General features: G+C 44.0%; 1 protein-coding gene and 1 pseudogene across 1 annotated transcript in view; both read right to left on the bottom strand.

The window, feature by feature from the left end:
* The window catches only part of LOC126215070 (homeotic protein ultrabithorax-like), a 976,291-nt gene that overhangs the window by 737,168 nt on the left and 221,227 nt on the right, over positions 1–17,896 (bottom strand). The gene's annotated exons all lie outside the window — the stretch shown is intronic.
* LOC126215451 (5S ribosomal RNA) lies at positions 6,063–6,180 on the bottom strand (annotated as a pseudogene).

Genomic DNA, 17,896 nt, shown 5'->3' with positions numbered 1-17,896 from the left:
TATTTGGTGTTCGCTATATACCTTTTTAACTGCATTACCAATGCCCTGTCAAAGATGGCACTGACTGTGTGTTTGTGTCTCAGTGTAGATGGGTTACATATTTTTCAATGTTGTTTCGAAATACAGCAGCTCTTTTGACCGTAATACTACCTTAAAATCTTAAAACCGATAATTAAATAAATTAATTTTTTAGAATACAAACAATATTGTGTTTTTCATTCATCAGAATGTATTTGTGTGCAGAAAGTCAGACTTTTTCTAAAATAAAACGTATCTCCACCAATATTATTTGGTTTTATAATTAATTGTTAACAAATTACTTCATTTACAATTTTAGTTTGAAGTATGCTATTTTATTATGTAATAGAGTAATCCTAAAACTGCCGTAAACTAAGTGTACATTGGTAGCCTTACTGTGGAGACCACCTGGTGGAAACTTATTCAGTTAATATGAAATGAAAATATATATTGATATCGTATCTAAAAATACCTAGCTCATATAATCTTTTATGAAGCACTTCTGGTTATCACTCCAATGAGTGAAAAATAGTTTTTTTTTTTCCTCCGTTCGATGAGCTCACAATTTTGACTTTTACTCATTTTCAAGTAGATTTTATAAAAAAAAAACAGATAAGCGATAGCGAAAACAATAATTTTGATAAATGTGGTAACTTTCTATAGCCACAGATTGCAAACTCTGGAAATATCTTTTATTTTTCGAGTCAGTGAGCGATATTTGATTTCTAGACAGTATCATTGTGAATTTGTTTCAGAACCTGGAAGTATTGGGCAAATTTAATTGATAACTTTAACTACAGACTAGCGTGGAATGATATTACACTGCATAGATCGCAGTCGCATTTACTAAAGTTTGTTCGACACTTGACGCTACCGCTTTTCTCCCTCAAGCTTAATATAACTTCTTCGGACTACTTAGAAAACTTTTGCAGTTTTTTTAAGCCATTGGCTGTTGAAGGGTGGTCTACTGTTTGGTCGGACAGTAGATGGCGAAGTTCACTGCAATGTGCGTCGATCAAATCATAGACTTAATTTTGTTACAAAAATTAAGAAACACACCTAAACACAATCGGAACCTCGTCTTTTGTATGTGACGTACTTGTAAAAAGGAAGTTTTCTATACGTTCCTGGTGTGTCAGGAAGATGGCAGAACTGTTGACTCCTTATTAAATATTCTCCTTTGGGAATAACTCTGACCCAACAGGAGCTAGCTGGTATATGACTGAAAGGCACTGAACACTGAGTTAAACTTGGCTGCAATCCAGGAACGCCAAAATAAGAAGGTATTGGATTAGTCTAAGAGAAACGACGTGAAAAGACCTCAGCACAACACACAGACTTATTCCAGTCAGAGATTCAAGATGTTACATTTAATGTGAATACCGCATTGCCTTCCTGTGCCCTGTAGGAGATTATGGTTTGTCCTTGCATTCTTATGACCTTTCAAGTGCCATAGCCAGTCGGCTCTAGGAGGAACCACAGTTTTCTCATGGATAAATATTGCCCGTGGTGACAGAAGTCATAAATACAGCAGTTAAAAGTCGTAGGAAGCAACTGGGGTCGAACACCATAACTTTGATACATCGTCTGGCGTTTGCCCACTTTCGTTTCGCGTGCTCAACACCCGAAATAATTAATTTTCAATGAGACAGAAAGACCGAGTCACGATAATTCACAGTTGTCATCTTAAGGATGATGTTTACAGAATTACATCTGAAACTGTCTTGTATCTGGAGTAATTCCTTGCTTCTCAAGTACTTCCCTCAACTGAAAACTGGAATTGTCTTCTATATATCCATCTTCCGGTCTGCATCTCTCTGTTGGTATATTGTCAACGCAATCATCTTTCCCTGTCCAGTCTTTAGAGAACACTCTATAAATTCTTTATCTACTTGCAGAACCAATCCAACTTTGCTTTTATCTGATACTATTCAGTAGCTCTCAAATTACCGTTTGCACTCTGCTGCAGTAAGGGAAATATTATCTGGACCTCCAAGTCATGGGTGTCCGCAGAAACTTTTTCGTGGGAGGGCTTGAGGCCCTAAAATTCCCGTGTTTTATATAAATGAACTGGTCAGATTCTAGACATGGCATACCATGGGAACTAAACTTTATGAACGATACAAAAAACTTAATGTCACAGAGAAATCACTAAATATAATAATAAAAACTCTGTACCCCATATTCCATGGGAGGGGTGGGAGACGAGAACCTCTTCTCGCACGCCTCCTGTTCCTTCAACCCGCCCCCCCCCCCACCCACCCACCCACCCTCGATGTCTAGGTTCAGAACATCCTTTTTAACAGTGGCCTTAGATGTAGCAATACTGGAGGTAACAGTACAACGTCTGTTGGGTACATTGAGTATCAGAAAAAGTGGGTTATGTGCCTCATCTCAGGATCATGTATCAATATTAATGTCTGTGATGAAGTACTGGGTGGTTATAATTGAAGAGCAGCTACTCATAGAGATCCAATGTGGGCTTTAAATATCGTACGCAACAGAAGTTAGTAGACGTTCTAATGCGTTAATTTGGGACCGATTTACGTTGGAAAAAAATTGTATTTGCAATTTCGGCCGGCAGGTGCAAATCTGGCACTTTACAGCATCTTGTTGGCCTCTCTGGTGCTCATATTGAATAAACTGTGTTTTGTGACGGTTAATAATTACATCAACATTATGCCTTTCTCACTTGTTTGATCTTTTCTGACCAAGTTCTGTTCCTAATCCATTACATAATTATGAGCACATTTCTAAACATCTTTCATGCATTTACAGCGCCAGATTTGCGCCTAGTGGCCAAAGCTGGAACTAATTTTTTTCCTGCCTGAATCGGTCCCGCAATAACGCGTTAGAGTATCTAATTAGTTTCGCTGCTATACGATAATTATGGCACACACTGGACCTCTTTAATTATAACAAGCTGGTAGGTTCCTAGACCACTCATTTGCCTGTGTTCAGAGCTGGTACCGGCGGCACAGTTACGACTGATTCGGACAGCGCATGTTTGCTGGACGGGCACCGGTTTGCTGAAGTGTGTCAGGAAGGACGGAGAGGGTGGGGGTAGGTAATATAAAGGAAGGGGGAGGGTGGAGGCCAGGGACCCGAATTAGCCGGTGCCGTACGTGCGAGTGCGTGCGTTCCTGCGCGTGCAAGGAGCCAACAGGGGTGTCCAAACACGTGGCACGCTGCGCCGCTGGTCACTCGCACATATGCGACTGTGAAAGGAGGTCGTTGTTACACGTGTAAATATTCGTCTGGCTACATTTCTTCTTTATTGTTCATACATGCCATCAGTTTCGAACTGTTGTCCCATTCTCGAGTGTTCCACCAGGTATTTTTCGTGATAGCCAAAGTGGCTAATCTTGCCAAATACAAGAGAGTGAAACGCATGGATAACTAGTTCGTCTACTGGGCGCTCGCCAGGGAAATCATCCAAAGTGGTATATTAAAAGATGTGTCCCACAAGCCTCCATTCTAGGACCAAAAATATTTCTCTCTTGGTGAAATACACCTCCAGCCTTTATCGTGACTGTTATGAGTATCAGTTGAAATTTCAAGTCACAACTTAATTCAATTTCTGTTAAGCGTATTCAATGTGTCAGCAGGTGCATTTATATCAATATTAACATCACGTATACGTATTGTATGTATTTTGAGTATCTTGTACCACTGTTTGGTAGCAGAAGCCCACATCACAGTCCGAAAAAAAGCCCCCACTCCCAAGCCTTGAAGAATAACACACAAACACACACACACACACACACACACACACACACACAATTTTAGCACAAGTCTCAAGTGTTGTGCAGCTCTGTAAGTGCAAAGATGAACAGTTATATAAACGTAAACACCTCCCCTTTTCCTGTAGAATTTACATCATAGACTGCATAACAGGTACAAGGGCAGGTGTACTGAAAAACATTCCATCAGATTTACCTCATTTGCAGACTAATAATGACAGATATTACAAGGAGTATGTTTTTAGGTTTTTTAGTACCTCGAAGTATGTGCGGCAAGAACAAGCGATTAATGCTTATTTTGCCCCGGGCAGGAGGTCAGGTACTGAAGCGTGGACACGTGAGCACAAGGCGGTTGGTCTGTACTGACGGGTGTAATGCAGTTAGTGGTGCAGCTACGGGCATGCAGTCAACATCAGGTCGTTAATTATATCACGTGTTCGCGGGAAGACTGTTTGACACAGAGGAAAAACAACCAACACACCTACGTGTGTACATAAAGGTACTACACATCAAATTATCTGCATTTATATACAGTAGACCCTTGCATATAAAGGGTGAGCGTTAATATAACCGACAAACTGCACGGACGGATTCCTGACTGGAAATGGAAGTAAAAAGGTCTTATGATCACGTGTCCGGAATTCGATGGTGTGCAACTACAACAAATTGTCCCAGAACACAGTACAGGGATACATCGCAACCACATCACAACAAAGTTCAAAGTGGCCTCTACGGGACGCAAAGCACGCATTCACACGTCGCATCACGCGTTGCTGCACTCATTCGTGCTTTGGCTTACACTATGTTGGAGAACAACTTGCCTGGAGCTGGAGAAGGCGGTTCTCCACATCTGGTGCTTGCACAGTCTGCCACCTCCCTGCACCCTTGTCTGTCTCAAACAATCCATGATCACACAAATGACCTAAAAGGGCTTGAAATGTAGTGTGATGTATTTGGTGTCTGTGAGAGTACTTGTTTTGGTATAACCATGCTGCCTCCTGACTGTTTCCATCGGCCGTACAAAAACACCATTTGGGCTTGTTCCCGACGTGAATACCGGACCACTGTGCTGCTTACAGCACCTTGTGTCAATCACACAGCCTGCAACACACAACGAACACACGGCAGGTGGTCAGAGGAACTTACGAGGGTAATCCCAAATGTAAGGTCTCTTTATTTTTTTATAAGAACATAGACCTGTTTATTTCTACAACGGTTTACATCAGTTTACGGCTTGAACTTTTAGCTATTTTTCGACATAACCACCATTTCTGTCGATACATTTTTGTAGACGCTGTGGCAGTTTTTGTATGCTCATGTCATACCAGCTCGCCGCCATGCTGTTCAGAAAGTTATGAACCTCTTCTTTCACGTCGTCGTCGGAGCTGAAACGCTTTCCTGCCACATGTTCTTTTGACCTATGGAACAGGTGATAGTCACTGGACGCCAAGTCAGGTCTGTAGAGTAGGTGGGTGACTATGTTCCACTGAAACTGTTGCAGGAGAGCAACGGTTTGCCGAGCGATGTGTGGGCGAGCGTTGTCATGGAGAATGTGTACGCCCTTGCTCAACATTCCTCTTCTTCGGTTCTGAACTGCCCGTTTGAGTTTTTTCAGAGTCTCACAGTACCTGTCAGCGTTAATTGTGGTCCCGGCGATTCAGCTCCGGCGACGACGTGAAACAAGAGGTTCATAGCTTTCTGAACAGCATAGCGGCGAGCTGGTATGACATGGGTATACAGAAACTGCCACAGAGTCTACAAAAATGCATCTACAGAAATGGTGATTGTGTCAAAAAATAGCTAAATGATCAAGCTGTAAACTGGTGTAAACTGTTGTAGAAATAAACAGCTCTATGTACTTATAAAAAATAGGAGACCTTACTTTTGGGTTTACCCTCGTACATTCGGCAGCGTCAACTACCGTGGCAACGATGCATCCACACACGTGTTCATAGGTTTTCCGCCATTTTCAGTCAGGAATCCATCGCTGCAGTCTCTCACACTGTATACGTAATTTGCGATTCTTTACAAGAACTTTTCTTTCATTTTGCAGTGTTTTTATTTCATTATTGCACTTTTCGGAGCGCAGGTTCATCATCAGCACTCCGTCATCAGGCCACAAGTGGCCCATCGGGACCATCCGACCGCCGTGTCATCCTCACTGAGGATGCGGATAGGAGGGGCGTGTGGTCAGCACACCGCTCTCCCGGTCGTTACGATGGTTTTCTTTGACCGGAGCCGCTACTATTCGGTCGAGTAGCTCCTCAATTGGCATCACGAGGCTGAGTGCACCCAGAAAAATGGCAACAGCGCATAACGGCCTGGATGGTCACCCATCCAAGTGCCGACCACGCCCGACAGCGCTTAACTTCGGTGATCTGACGGGAACCGGTGTATCCACTGCGGCAAGGCCGTTGTCTTCATCTTCAGGATTTCAGCTAATTAACGAAGAACTTGCCCAGTATCGGCCGAGCAGTAACGGGAAACTTATCTTTTGATGACCGGCCGAGGATCTGAACCGGCGTCCTCCCGAAACGAATGCCTTACCACTGCTGCGAGAACCCAGCCCCTGTGAATAGTTCTGCCGAGGCACGCTCGATTTGAAACGGCGGCGATAATCGAGAGCGACGCGCGGCTTGTTATGCGGGGCCCGCTAAGCGACAGCGAATTCGATTGAAAACAACAAGTGCGGCGAGCGGCCCCTCCCAGCCCGCGGCCGGCCGGGACAGACGGACAGGCGGGCCGCTCGCTGTGTGTCCGCGTGACGCGCAATAAAACCAGCAGGGCGACGCGGCGCTGTAAATCCGGCCGCCTGAAATGTTTACGAGCTGGCATACGTGACTTACTGCGCTTAACAGTGGCTTGTATACGGCGTGTACCGGCGCGGGGGCCGTCCGGAGCGGGGTCGCGCAGCCGCTGCGAATTAGGCCCGCGCTCTCTGCTGCCCCGCACAAGGCGTTTACGCCCGGCTCGCAAGCTTCCGGGACTCCGTCCTTACCTAGACCTCGCGTCTCACTACGTCCGCCGGCCACAGAAATAGTTTACAATGATATGTCGAACGCGAGGTCCCACAAGGCTCCACCCTGGGACCAATAATATTTCTTCCTGTACGTGAGCATGCTTACAAATAAGAGTCGGAACTTGATAGGTAGGACACTTTCATTGTAAAGTCCACCCCCGGTAGCTGAGTGGTCAGCGCGACAGACTGTCAATCCTAAGGACCCGGGTTCGATTCCCGGCTGGGTCGGAGATTTTCTCCGCTCAGGGACTGGGTGTTGTGTTGTCCTAATCATGGAAGTCTTAGTCTTAGCTTCTAGCTTTAACGTACCCTAATCTCTTCTAGTTAAGTTAGTTTTTAGGATGGTAGATGTTAAAGGCATAGTGAGCGACGGCCAGCGTCTTGAGGGTCATTCCAAGACCCGGGCCGCCAGCCAACAACTAGGTGACGGGCAATATTATACCTATCTCTTCTCTAGTCAATTCTCTTCCTTCCTTCTTTCTAAATATTTAATTTCGTTTTGTTTATTAATATCTCACTTGAATTTGCATTAGTTATAAGTTTTTCTAATGCTGCATAAAAAAAGATATCAAATGGATCTAAACAAATAGAGCCCGCCTCCACTTGGCGGGACATGGGCAACGGTGTGAGTGGGGACGGGAGCCGCGGTGGTGTTACTTTGTCACTCCGGACCCCGGACCCAGTCACAGCGGCTAAGTGGCAACATACGACCCACTATAAGAAATTAGATGGTGGGTCATAAAATATAAGCAGCTAGTGAAAAAAAAGTGTCCTAATCATCACAATCATTTCATCCCCATCGACGCGCAAGTCGCCGAAGTGGCGTCAACTCGAAAGACTTGCACCAGGCGAGCGGTCTACCCGACGGGAGGCCCTCGTCACACGTCATTATATTCTTGTTATTCATTCTAAAAGCAAATACGTTTCTTCTTGAGTATTTGTCGCTGGGGCGAGTCCGAACTTGTCCAGTACACCAGAGGAACTACAATGAAGAGCCAAAGAAACTGGTACACCTGCCTAATATCGTGTAGGGCCCCCGCGAGCACCAAAAGTGCCGCAACACGACGTGGCATGGAGTCAACTAATTTCTGCAGTAGTGGTTGGTTGTTTTAAAAAAAGAAAAAAGGAGACCAGACAGCGAGGTCATCGGTCTCATCGGATTAGGGAAGGGTGGGGATGGAAGTCGGCCGTGCCCTTTGAAAGGAACCATCCCGGCATTTGCTTGGGGCGATTTAGGGAAATCACGAAAAACATTAATCATGATGGTCGGACGCGGGATTGAACCGTCGTCCTTCCGAATGCGAGTCCAGTGCGCTAACCACTGCGCCATCCCGTTCGGTCCGAAGTAGTGCTGGAGGGAATTGACACCATGAATGCTACATGGCTGTCCATAAATCCGTAGGAGTACGAGGAGACGGAGATCTCTTCTGAACATCACATTGCAAGGCATCCCACATATCCTCAATAATGTTCATGTCTGGGGAGTTTGGCGGCCAGCGGAAGAGTTTAAACTCAGAAGTGTGTTCCTGGAGCCGCTCTGGACATGTGGATTGTCGCATTGTTCTGCTGTAATTGCCCAAGTCCGTCGGAATGCACTATGGACATGAATGGATGCAGATGATGAGACAGAATGCTTACGTACGTGTCACCTGTCAGAGTCGTATCAGGAGTCCCGTACCACTCCAACTGCACACGCCTCACATCATTAGACCCTCCACCAACTTGAACTTCCTCCTACTTGCATGCAGGATCCCTGGATTCATGAGGTTGTCTCCAAATCAATTCATGTCCATCCGCTCCATACAATGTTGCGGGTCATCAAAAGTCCTAAGTCGGTTTTGACGGGCCGAGGCGAGGCCTATACCTTTGTGTCGTGCAGTCATCAAGGGTACATGAATGGGCCTCCGGTTCCGAAAGCCCTTATCGATGACGTTTAATTGAATGCTTCGCACGCTGACACTTATTTAAGGCCCAGCACTGAAATCTGAAACATTTTGCGGAAGGGTTGCGCTTCTGCTACGTTGAACGATTCTCTCCCGTCGTCGTTGGTCCTGTTCCTGCAGATCTTTTTCCGGCCACTGCGGTGTCGGAGATTTATTTGATGCTTTACCGGAGTCCTGATATTCATGGTACATTCGTGAAATGGTCGTACGGGTATATCCCCACTTCATCGTACCTCGTTGATGCTGTGCCTTATCGCTTGTGCGACGTCTGTAACACCACGTCCAAACTCTCTTAAATCTTGAAAATCTGCCATTGTAGCAGCAGTAACCGATCTACCAACTGTGCCAGTTTTCTTATATAGGCGTCCCCGGCCACAGTTCCATATTCTACCTGTTTACAAATCTATGTATTTGAATACACATGCCTATACGAGCTTCTTTGGCACTTCAGTGTCTTTGGAAAAAGCAGTACTGCAAGGGTCGATCCTGGACCGAATATACGTGAGCACATAAGAAGGATGAATCCGAACTTAAGTCTAATAAAGAGAGATCCCCTGAGAGCCATTTACCCTGATTGGCTATCGTTTGCTAGTAATCGACGAAAAACTTTCATAATGTTGCATAATGATCTGAGCTTCAAAACTCTAAGAATTACGTCGCCTAGTGTATGACACAATGATTACATTCTTCATACGTGGAAGATAGTGGATTAGAATCTTATAAGGCAGACTACCTTTAAATTTTTTATTTCTAAATCTTTGTCGATATGAACTTCAACATTTTTATTCAATTACTTGATTTAAATGTAGTTTTTTTAATTTCTAACCCTGTTCCACGTTATTTTAAACACAGTTTTTCATATGTCCTCATTTTCTCTTCTTTTCATTATTCTTACATTTGGAGTTTTTGTTCATGTGATTTTAATTATTAGTATGTATTAACTCCAACTTAATTTCTTCCGTTTTATCATTTTATATTCTCGTCCACGTTATTGCATCCACTATTTCTGTTTTTAATTTTGCATTAATTTCGTTTTATTTATAGTTCCTTCTTTCCATTAAATCTTCATCTGCGTTATTCTATCCACAGTGCAAGAAGAATTTAATTTTGAAATGCTTCCATGACGTTTACCATCGAAAAAAATACATCTTGTAACGAAAAATACATTCCTGACACCATTGCACGTTCGATAAGAATGGATTATTTCGTCTTTTGTTTTTAACCGATAACTCAGCATTCTTAAACATGTAATACGATACGCAAAAAAAAAATAATTGAAGTTACATGCATATAGATTCCAAATGAAAGTAGGATGAAAGGAAAAAAAGTGAGAGCAAATCAAAAAGTTATACAATGATCAAAATATCGTGATAAAGGATCAGAAATAAAAGCATTACATTTAAATCAATTAACTTAATTGAAAAAAGTGGAAACTCATTTCGATAAAGGTTTAAAAATAAATAATTTAAAAGTACCTAATGTGATTCGAACCAAGACCATTCTGCCTGCGAGGAATGTACACTAACCATTACTCTATGCCACTTGAGCTAACACTCCGACTCTACTGATCTCGCCGTCGACGGAGTGTTAAGCTGTTCAATTCTCTCCTTATTTAATGTAGTAATGGTACGAAACACCTGCTGAACTGTTTCTGACGGAGGTTCAAATGGTTCTGAGCACTATGGGACTTAACATCTGTGGTCATCAGTCCCCCAGAACTTAGAACTACTTAAACCTAACTAACCTAAGGACATCACACACATCCATGCCCGAGGCAGGATTCGAACCTGCGACCGTAGCAGTCGCGCGATTCCGGACTGAGCGCCTAGAACCGCTAGACCACCGCGGCCTGCTCTGACGGAGGAAACCGTCGCTGAATACTCCTGGGCGCGCCGCTTCATTACTGATGTAATACGCCAAGTACCATGACAAGGTCAACAAGTAACTTTATTTCTCACACAGATGAGAAGAAACCAGGAAATGAACAGAGTTCATGACGAAGAAGGTCCAATGCATACAGGTTCCGATTTACCTCCTTTTAAGAGCTACAGGTACTGGAGATGGTACGACCACGCAATAATTCGAAGAAGAGAAGGGAAGGGGTGGAGAAAGAGAGAAAGAGAGGGAGATTGGAGGGGGCGATTGGGGGGGGGGGCAGACAGACAGACAGACAGACAGAGAGAGAGAGAGAGAGAGAGAGAGAGAGAGAGAGAGAGAGAGATTAAAAAATAACTGGAAAGCATGTCAAAGGATGAATCTATGAGCCTGGAACTGTGCCCCGCTCCAATTATAGCAATTAGTTTACGTAATGCATGTTGGTTTACTTCCCATTCCATCGTTTGCACACGCCAAATTCAGCCTTACTGCGTCACTAGGTGTGCAGGCAAAAACATTGCTTACACCGCAGTTGCATAATATGGTGCTCTGCCAGGATTATCTTTATTTATAGAGCATCAGATCAAGCGCTGCAACAGCGGAACGGAAAGAAAAACATTCCACGAAATAAACGACTAATACTTGCTACTTCACTGTCACGGATGCAATTTTCTCTTACTTCAACTTCATCATGTTTCTTAATTTTTTTTTTATTTCCCTGCTGGATTAATCGCCTGTTTGGGTTTTACGACCGCTTTTGTAAGAAGACTGTAATTCCTTTGGAACAAAGATGATGAAATCAGCTGATCATCATCTTACCAATTCATTGCTCCGAAGTGCTATTTCGCCGAAATCGATTGTCCTATCCTGACGGAAGGGTATCAACAAAAGTTCGTCTGCTAGGTCAGTGGTCTGCAAACTCATTAGCCAACGGAGCCAGTTATCAAGTGCCCAACGATTGAAATTCGTTTAGAGTGTCAGATTTTTTAAACTGATACTGTATGGGCAAGTACACTGTTTTTATGACATTCGTAAGCTGAACTTTGCTAAAAAACATCCTTAATCTGATTGAAGTACGCTCGCTGAGATTGAACCGTCTTGTATACTGTTTGTGTCTGTCTCTTTTCGTTTATCCCCTAAATATGTCCATATCACCTCAACGTATCTTTCTCAATACTCGACACAATCCCCATTTTCACTCACCAACGCTCACTGATATATCTAAATAAACTTTACTTGGTTAACTTTATTTGTTGTTTCTAATTTTAGGCGCAATTCCAGGTTCTCATCAATCAAAACAACTGATCAGTTTACTCTTCATTAGATTGATGCCTGAAATAACCAATAACAGCAAATGACATTTTTTTTCAGCTCGTGACTTGAGCCAGAAATACTGTTCAATGTGATAAAAATGAATGTATTTTCCTTCTCTAGCTCTTTTAAAGCAGACGGCTTGTGTTGTGAAGTAAGTTCACGTTTGTTTTCCATCAAGTTTTACATATCAGCGTAATGGCGTTCAAATTTCGAGCTGTACAATTCTTTGCTTTTTAAATCCAGCAATTCCTGAATCGTGTTGAGAAAAGCTTGCCTCATATTTAAAGCTGTTGTCTTGTAACAGCAACTGTCAGCATCAGAGTAGTACTTTCTCTGTGATGTTTCAAGAAGCTCTTTTTCAAAATCTAGAGAGAAAAATAGCCATAATTTTGTTTTCGAGTGAAATAGTTTCGCCTAACTTGAAAATATAGTTTTTCTCTTACCCCGCAGTTCACGATTAAGCTGACGTACATGAGACGCAGCATCTGCCAGGAAATAAAATTTTTGGAGCCAGTCTTGGATGGCAAACACTTTTCTCAAGGAGAAAGGATTTAATTTCTGCTCAAATCAGCGTACCCTGTTATGCAGCAGAGTATCTACGTATTCACTCCCCAATTCAACTAAATATTCTTTAAATTGGCGATGATCAAGAGGTTTAGCACTGCTCGTGAACGCCCACAGGTAGTCTTTTCTGGAAGAGGCACGCTCTAGGGAACGATGATCCGCGTTTTGCCGACCACTGTGCTAGGTGAACAGCAGTAGTTGAAGTGGGGAAGTACTGTAGCCGGCGAGTTCTACGCAGCGGTTTCCTTGATGGAACATCCACGTGCACTTCTCCGAGACGATCGGCAAAAGCGAGGCGTACAGTCTGTTCCGGCAGTCCAGTCGAGGCGACTGCACAGTGTGCCCCATAAGTCACGGCTGCGCCCCGGCGCGTTACATAATGGACGCCTATTTAATTAGGCGATTACACCGACTTGGCGCCTCGTGCATCAAAACGCGCGGCGGTAGGGCTGTAATCAGATACGGCAGCAACGTGCGTGCAGACCTACCCGGTTGGCTAGCTAACCAGTAGCCAGTCGCCAGCAGCGCCGTGGGCGGTTAGCGCGCAAGTTCCAGCTTTCGCAACGCGATTTGCTTCGGGAAATACTGGCCAGATAGCCATCGTCTTGTTGTTGGCGCCCGGTGAGCTCTCTATACGCGACAGATCAACTGCACCCAGCCGCTGTGCTGGTGACACCTTTAATCCGCATGGGAAGACTGATAGCTGGAAGACTGGTTATAATCTGGTCTCGCAGACCGCATTTAGTTTTCCCGTCATCGCTCTACAATCGTAAATAAGCTGTAGGACGTTCATTCACGCAAATCAGTGGCTCTTAGGTCGAAGCGTCTACTCCGTGGCCAGTCACCTCCATATCTAATAGATCTCATTGATCATCACTGATGACGATCAAACTTCACCGAGACATATCGCACATGGCTCCATTCAGCAGCCCAAACTACTTTTCTTCCCCTTTGTATGAGCATGTATACAGGGTAGTTCGAACTGAATTACTAAGTCTGAGAAGCCGGATGGAAGGATACAGTGAAAATGGATTCCTCGAGGCACCACTCTGTAACTAAAAATATTTGTTCCTGCGTATGAGCAATCAGTAGTTGACATGTAAGTCAGAGAATCGAAATGTAAGGATTTAGGGAAAAGGTGTCCCACAAGGCACCATTTTGTGACCAAAAATATTTTTCCCTACGTATGAACATGTATAAAGAGTGAGTAAGGAAACATGCGAAAACATGTCCCACGACCAAAAACTGGAACCAAAAATAATTCTTTCAGTTTGTTAGCATGCATAAAGAAGAAAATGATGTTTGCTCAGGGCAGAATCGTTCTTCCAAAAACCGATTATATGAAAGCAACGTCAGCGAAAAAAGATTGGGAAATGGCGCCATACAAGGCCCCATTCTGTGGCCAAAAACATTTCTTCCTACGTATGAACATGTATTCAGATTGAGTAAATAACGTGGTAAAAGTTGTCCCACAGGGCTCCATTTTGGAACCAAAAATATTTCCTTTAATATATTAGCAAGTATACAGGAGAAATTTGAGTTTGCTCAAGGTAGAAACCTTTTCCCAAAACATTTTTATTTGAAAGAAAACTCAGGAAAAAGAAAGATATAGGAAAATGGCGTCGCTCAAGGTACCATCCTGCAGCCGAAAATATTTCTACATACACATGAGCTTGTATACACAGTGAGTAAAGAAACGTGGGAAAAGGCGTCCCACAAGGCTCCATTTTTGAACCAAAATTATTTCTTTCAATACATTAGCATGTATGCAGAAGAAAATTGTGCTTGCTCTAGGCAGAATAGTAGTTACGAAATATGTTCATTGAAAAGCAAAGACGGGAAAAGGCTTCCCACAAGGTACCATCCTGCAACGGAAAAATGCACATGAACAAGTACACAGAGTGAGTAAGAAAACATGAAAAAGGTTTCCCACAAGGCTCCAATTTGGGCCCAAAAATATTTCTTTCAATATATTACCTTGTATATAGAAGAAAATTGTGTTTGCTTAAGGCAGAATCGCTTTCCCAAACATGTTTATTTGAAAGAAAAGATGGGCAAAAAATAAGCTTCCATCTCAAGGTGATTATTAATGTGGTCCGAAATATTGTTAAATTACGAAAGCGGCCTCATCCCCTTCGATCTGCAGTTTCGGTGCACATTGGCAGCAGCCTAGCAGGAACCAATCTTCGCCTCGCGTGTCCCTGCGGCTCAGCTCGTTAAGCCCGGCCGGGCAGGTGCTTTGGCTGCGAGCTTGAAGCGGCGCACCGCCCGGTAAGTGGGTGTTGATTCGGACCGAAATAATTGATAATCTTCTCGCCCGGCGGACAATGATTTACGCGAGCGACCACTCCTTCCGGCGGTGCGGCGACTTTCGCTGCTGGCCCGGCTCTTCTCGGACCCTGACCGCCTAGAGCCCACCTTCCAACTCCCCCTCGCTGCCGCTACACTGTTGGCTATCTCTCCTCTCCTCTCCTCTCTGCCGTGCCAGAGTACGCGTCCACGTGATTTATACGCGCGCGTTGGCCCGGGCCTAATTTATCGGCCCAGGCGCTCGCTTATTACGAGACCGATGCCGGCGGCAGATAGCGAGTATTTAAAGAATCGGACGTGCCTCGCCGCCGGATATCGCTTTTAAGGGGCGAAGCTCCCGTTTCTGTGCGACTCCTAAGCGTCCCTGCGTCCCCTCAGCTTCGAGCTCTGCGGGAGGCGCCTCCTCTGCTCCTTACATTGGTGAGGAATTTGGGTCGTGTGGCTAAAGCCGATATTTGATGACGACGCATAAGTCATCGAGTGACTAGGTGGCAACCGAACAATGTCGGCCAATTTGCGTATTTTCGTGCTAGATACATATACATATTATTCAGTCAAAGTTACTCTATATACATATCAGACATTGGCTGGCACACAACATCGAAAGTTTACAAATTTCTTGGTCTGACCATTTTTCGCATCAGCTGTACATAAATTATAGCAGTTCAAAAGAAAAACACCTTATGCATGCTTCAGCACCCAGACGAGTTCCACCTTAGTTACAAGGCATCTTCAGTGTGTGTAACATCAGCGTCTAATTCATTATTTTTAAGCCGAATTGCTTTCTCTCGGGTGGCAAACTGGTTGAAAGTGCTATGTGTTGAAAACAATGACCACAAGGAAAAACTGCAAACTTTCAACTTGTTTGTCGTCTGAGAGCCTGCCAGAGTGGCCGAGCGGCTCTAGGCGCTACAGTCTGGAACCGCGCGACCGCTCCGGTCGCAGGTTCGAATCCTGCCTCGGGCATGGATGTGTGTAATGTCCTTAGGTTAGTTAGGTTTAATTAGTTCTAAGTTCTAGGGGACTGATGACCTTAGAAGTTAAGTCCCATAGTGCTCAGAGCCATTTGAACCATTTTTTTGTCGTCTGAGAGAAAGCTGTTTGGCTGAAAAACAGTGAATTAAATGATGATCTGACAGCAGTGAAGACGCCTTGTAACTAAGGGGAAACGTGTCTGGATGCACAATAAAAAAAGTAACCTTAATGTGCAGCATGCAAAAGGTGTTTTTCTTTTGAATTTCTGTAATTTATATGGAAAATTAAATTCATTGGTAACATCTCTGCTCCCTTTATGATCAAAACTGAAGTACGCCGAAACTACGGATTATCGCCACTATTGTTCAACCCAGCCCTGGACAAAGTAATGAGGAAATGGGGAAAACAACTGGAATTTCTAAGGCAATGGGAAACAACATGAATACGACGATTACGGGACAAGACAGAAATCGGAAACCTAGCTTCCGCAAATGACCTGGCGGTACGCTCTGATAACGAAGCAACAGAAATAGTACAAATACAAACACGAGGGTTGGTACTTTAATATTGGCAACTACTTATTTACAGCTCGTACAAAACAGAGACGTGCTTCAAAGTTCTACTGACCTTCAAAGTAGTCACGAACATTGCGTATAACCCGCTGCCAGCGATGCGGAAGTCATAGGACACTCTTAGCAGTACCAGTTGTGTTGACAGTTCGAGCGGCGCGGTCTATGGCTCCACGAATTTGTAGCAGTTCTGAAGCGAATGCCGTGAAGTGTTTACTTCAGTTTAGAAATCGAGTTGAACTCACGAGGGCTTAAGCCAGGGGAGTGCAGTAGGTGGTGTAGCACTTAGCAGCCCCATCAGTCAAACAAATCAGTAACAGCTTGCACTTCACGTGCTTGAGTGTTATCTTGCAAAATGATGTTCAGGTCCTTTGTTGCATAGTAAATCATAGGGCCAAGGATGAAAGACAGACTATATCTCTCCAAACCCACTGCAAGTCTCTACCAGTGAATAAGAAAAATAAAAGTGACAGAATAAAAGTATCATTGCTACGATGCGAACGTGAAGAATTCAATTTGTGTGACAGGTAGAAACAATAGATCCAGAGGGGCTAACAAATCAAATTCAAACATTCCTCAAAAATACGATTACTGGACGCAAGTGTTGACTAAATAGCGGGAAACTGATGCCAAATAAATACCATGATAGCTCCAAATGGTACAAACAAATAGAAAAAGACGCTACAGAATCAGGATCACCAAAATTTCAAGACCGGAATACATACAGAGACTGACGTTTCCAGGAATAATACAGAAGGACGTACCCATGACCAGAGCAACGGGAACACACATTTACTCGTTGGAGGGGGGGGGGGGGTCAACAAGTGTTGACTGCGCAATTATTTTTGCGTTGACGTATTAATGTGCGACTGTTTCTCAGTCTTACACTGTCTCTGCGTCCGTATGTTGTGGCAGTTTTGACTGGTAACTCAGTGGACGTCCGCCCCCGGTAGCTGAGTGGTCAGCGCGACAGGATGTCAATCCCAAGAGCCCGGGTTCGATTCCCCGATGAGTCGGAGATTTTCTCCACTCAGGGACTGGGTGTTGTCTTGTCCTAATCATCGTTATTTCATCCCCATCGACGCGCAAGTCGCCGAAGTGGCGTCAAATCGAAAGACTTGCCCCCGGCGAACGGTCTAGCCGATGGGAGGCCCTATTCACATGATATTTACATTTATTTACTAAGTGGACGGGAAGGAATGTGTTATCACACTATCTCGTTCCTCTCCTGGGTTTTTCGGCTCTGCACCAAGTTGACACTAAATTACTCACTGGGTTGGCTCGACAAAAGCCAATCGCCATTCTTGTTCACATAGACAGTACATTCTCTTACTGGTGTATGATATTATCTAGGCTTATAAAGTTCACTTACGTACTATTTACTGTTTATACTTCACTAAGGAAACACATTCGGCTTTACGTCTAAAATAAGTTCCACTTGGTGTGGATAACGAAGTCCACATATAGTTCTGTTTCCGTTGGGACCTTCAAGTTGCAAGTAGGATAGTAAAAGATGAAGAGTTCCTCATTAATCAGGCAGTTATAGCGAGATGTTTTTAAGGTCTA

Source organism: Schistocerca nitens, chromosome 12 (genome assembly GCF_023898315.1).
Source record: "Schistocerca nitens isolate TAMUIC-IGC-003100 chromosome 12, iqSchNite1.1, whole genome shotgun sequence".
Lineage (NCBI taxonomy): Eukaryota > Metazoa > Arthropoda > Insecta > Orthoptera > Acrididae > Schistocerca > Schistocerca nitens.
This window is presented reverse-complemented; position numbering and strand designations above follow the sequence as displayed.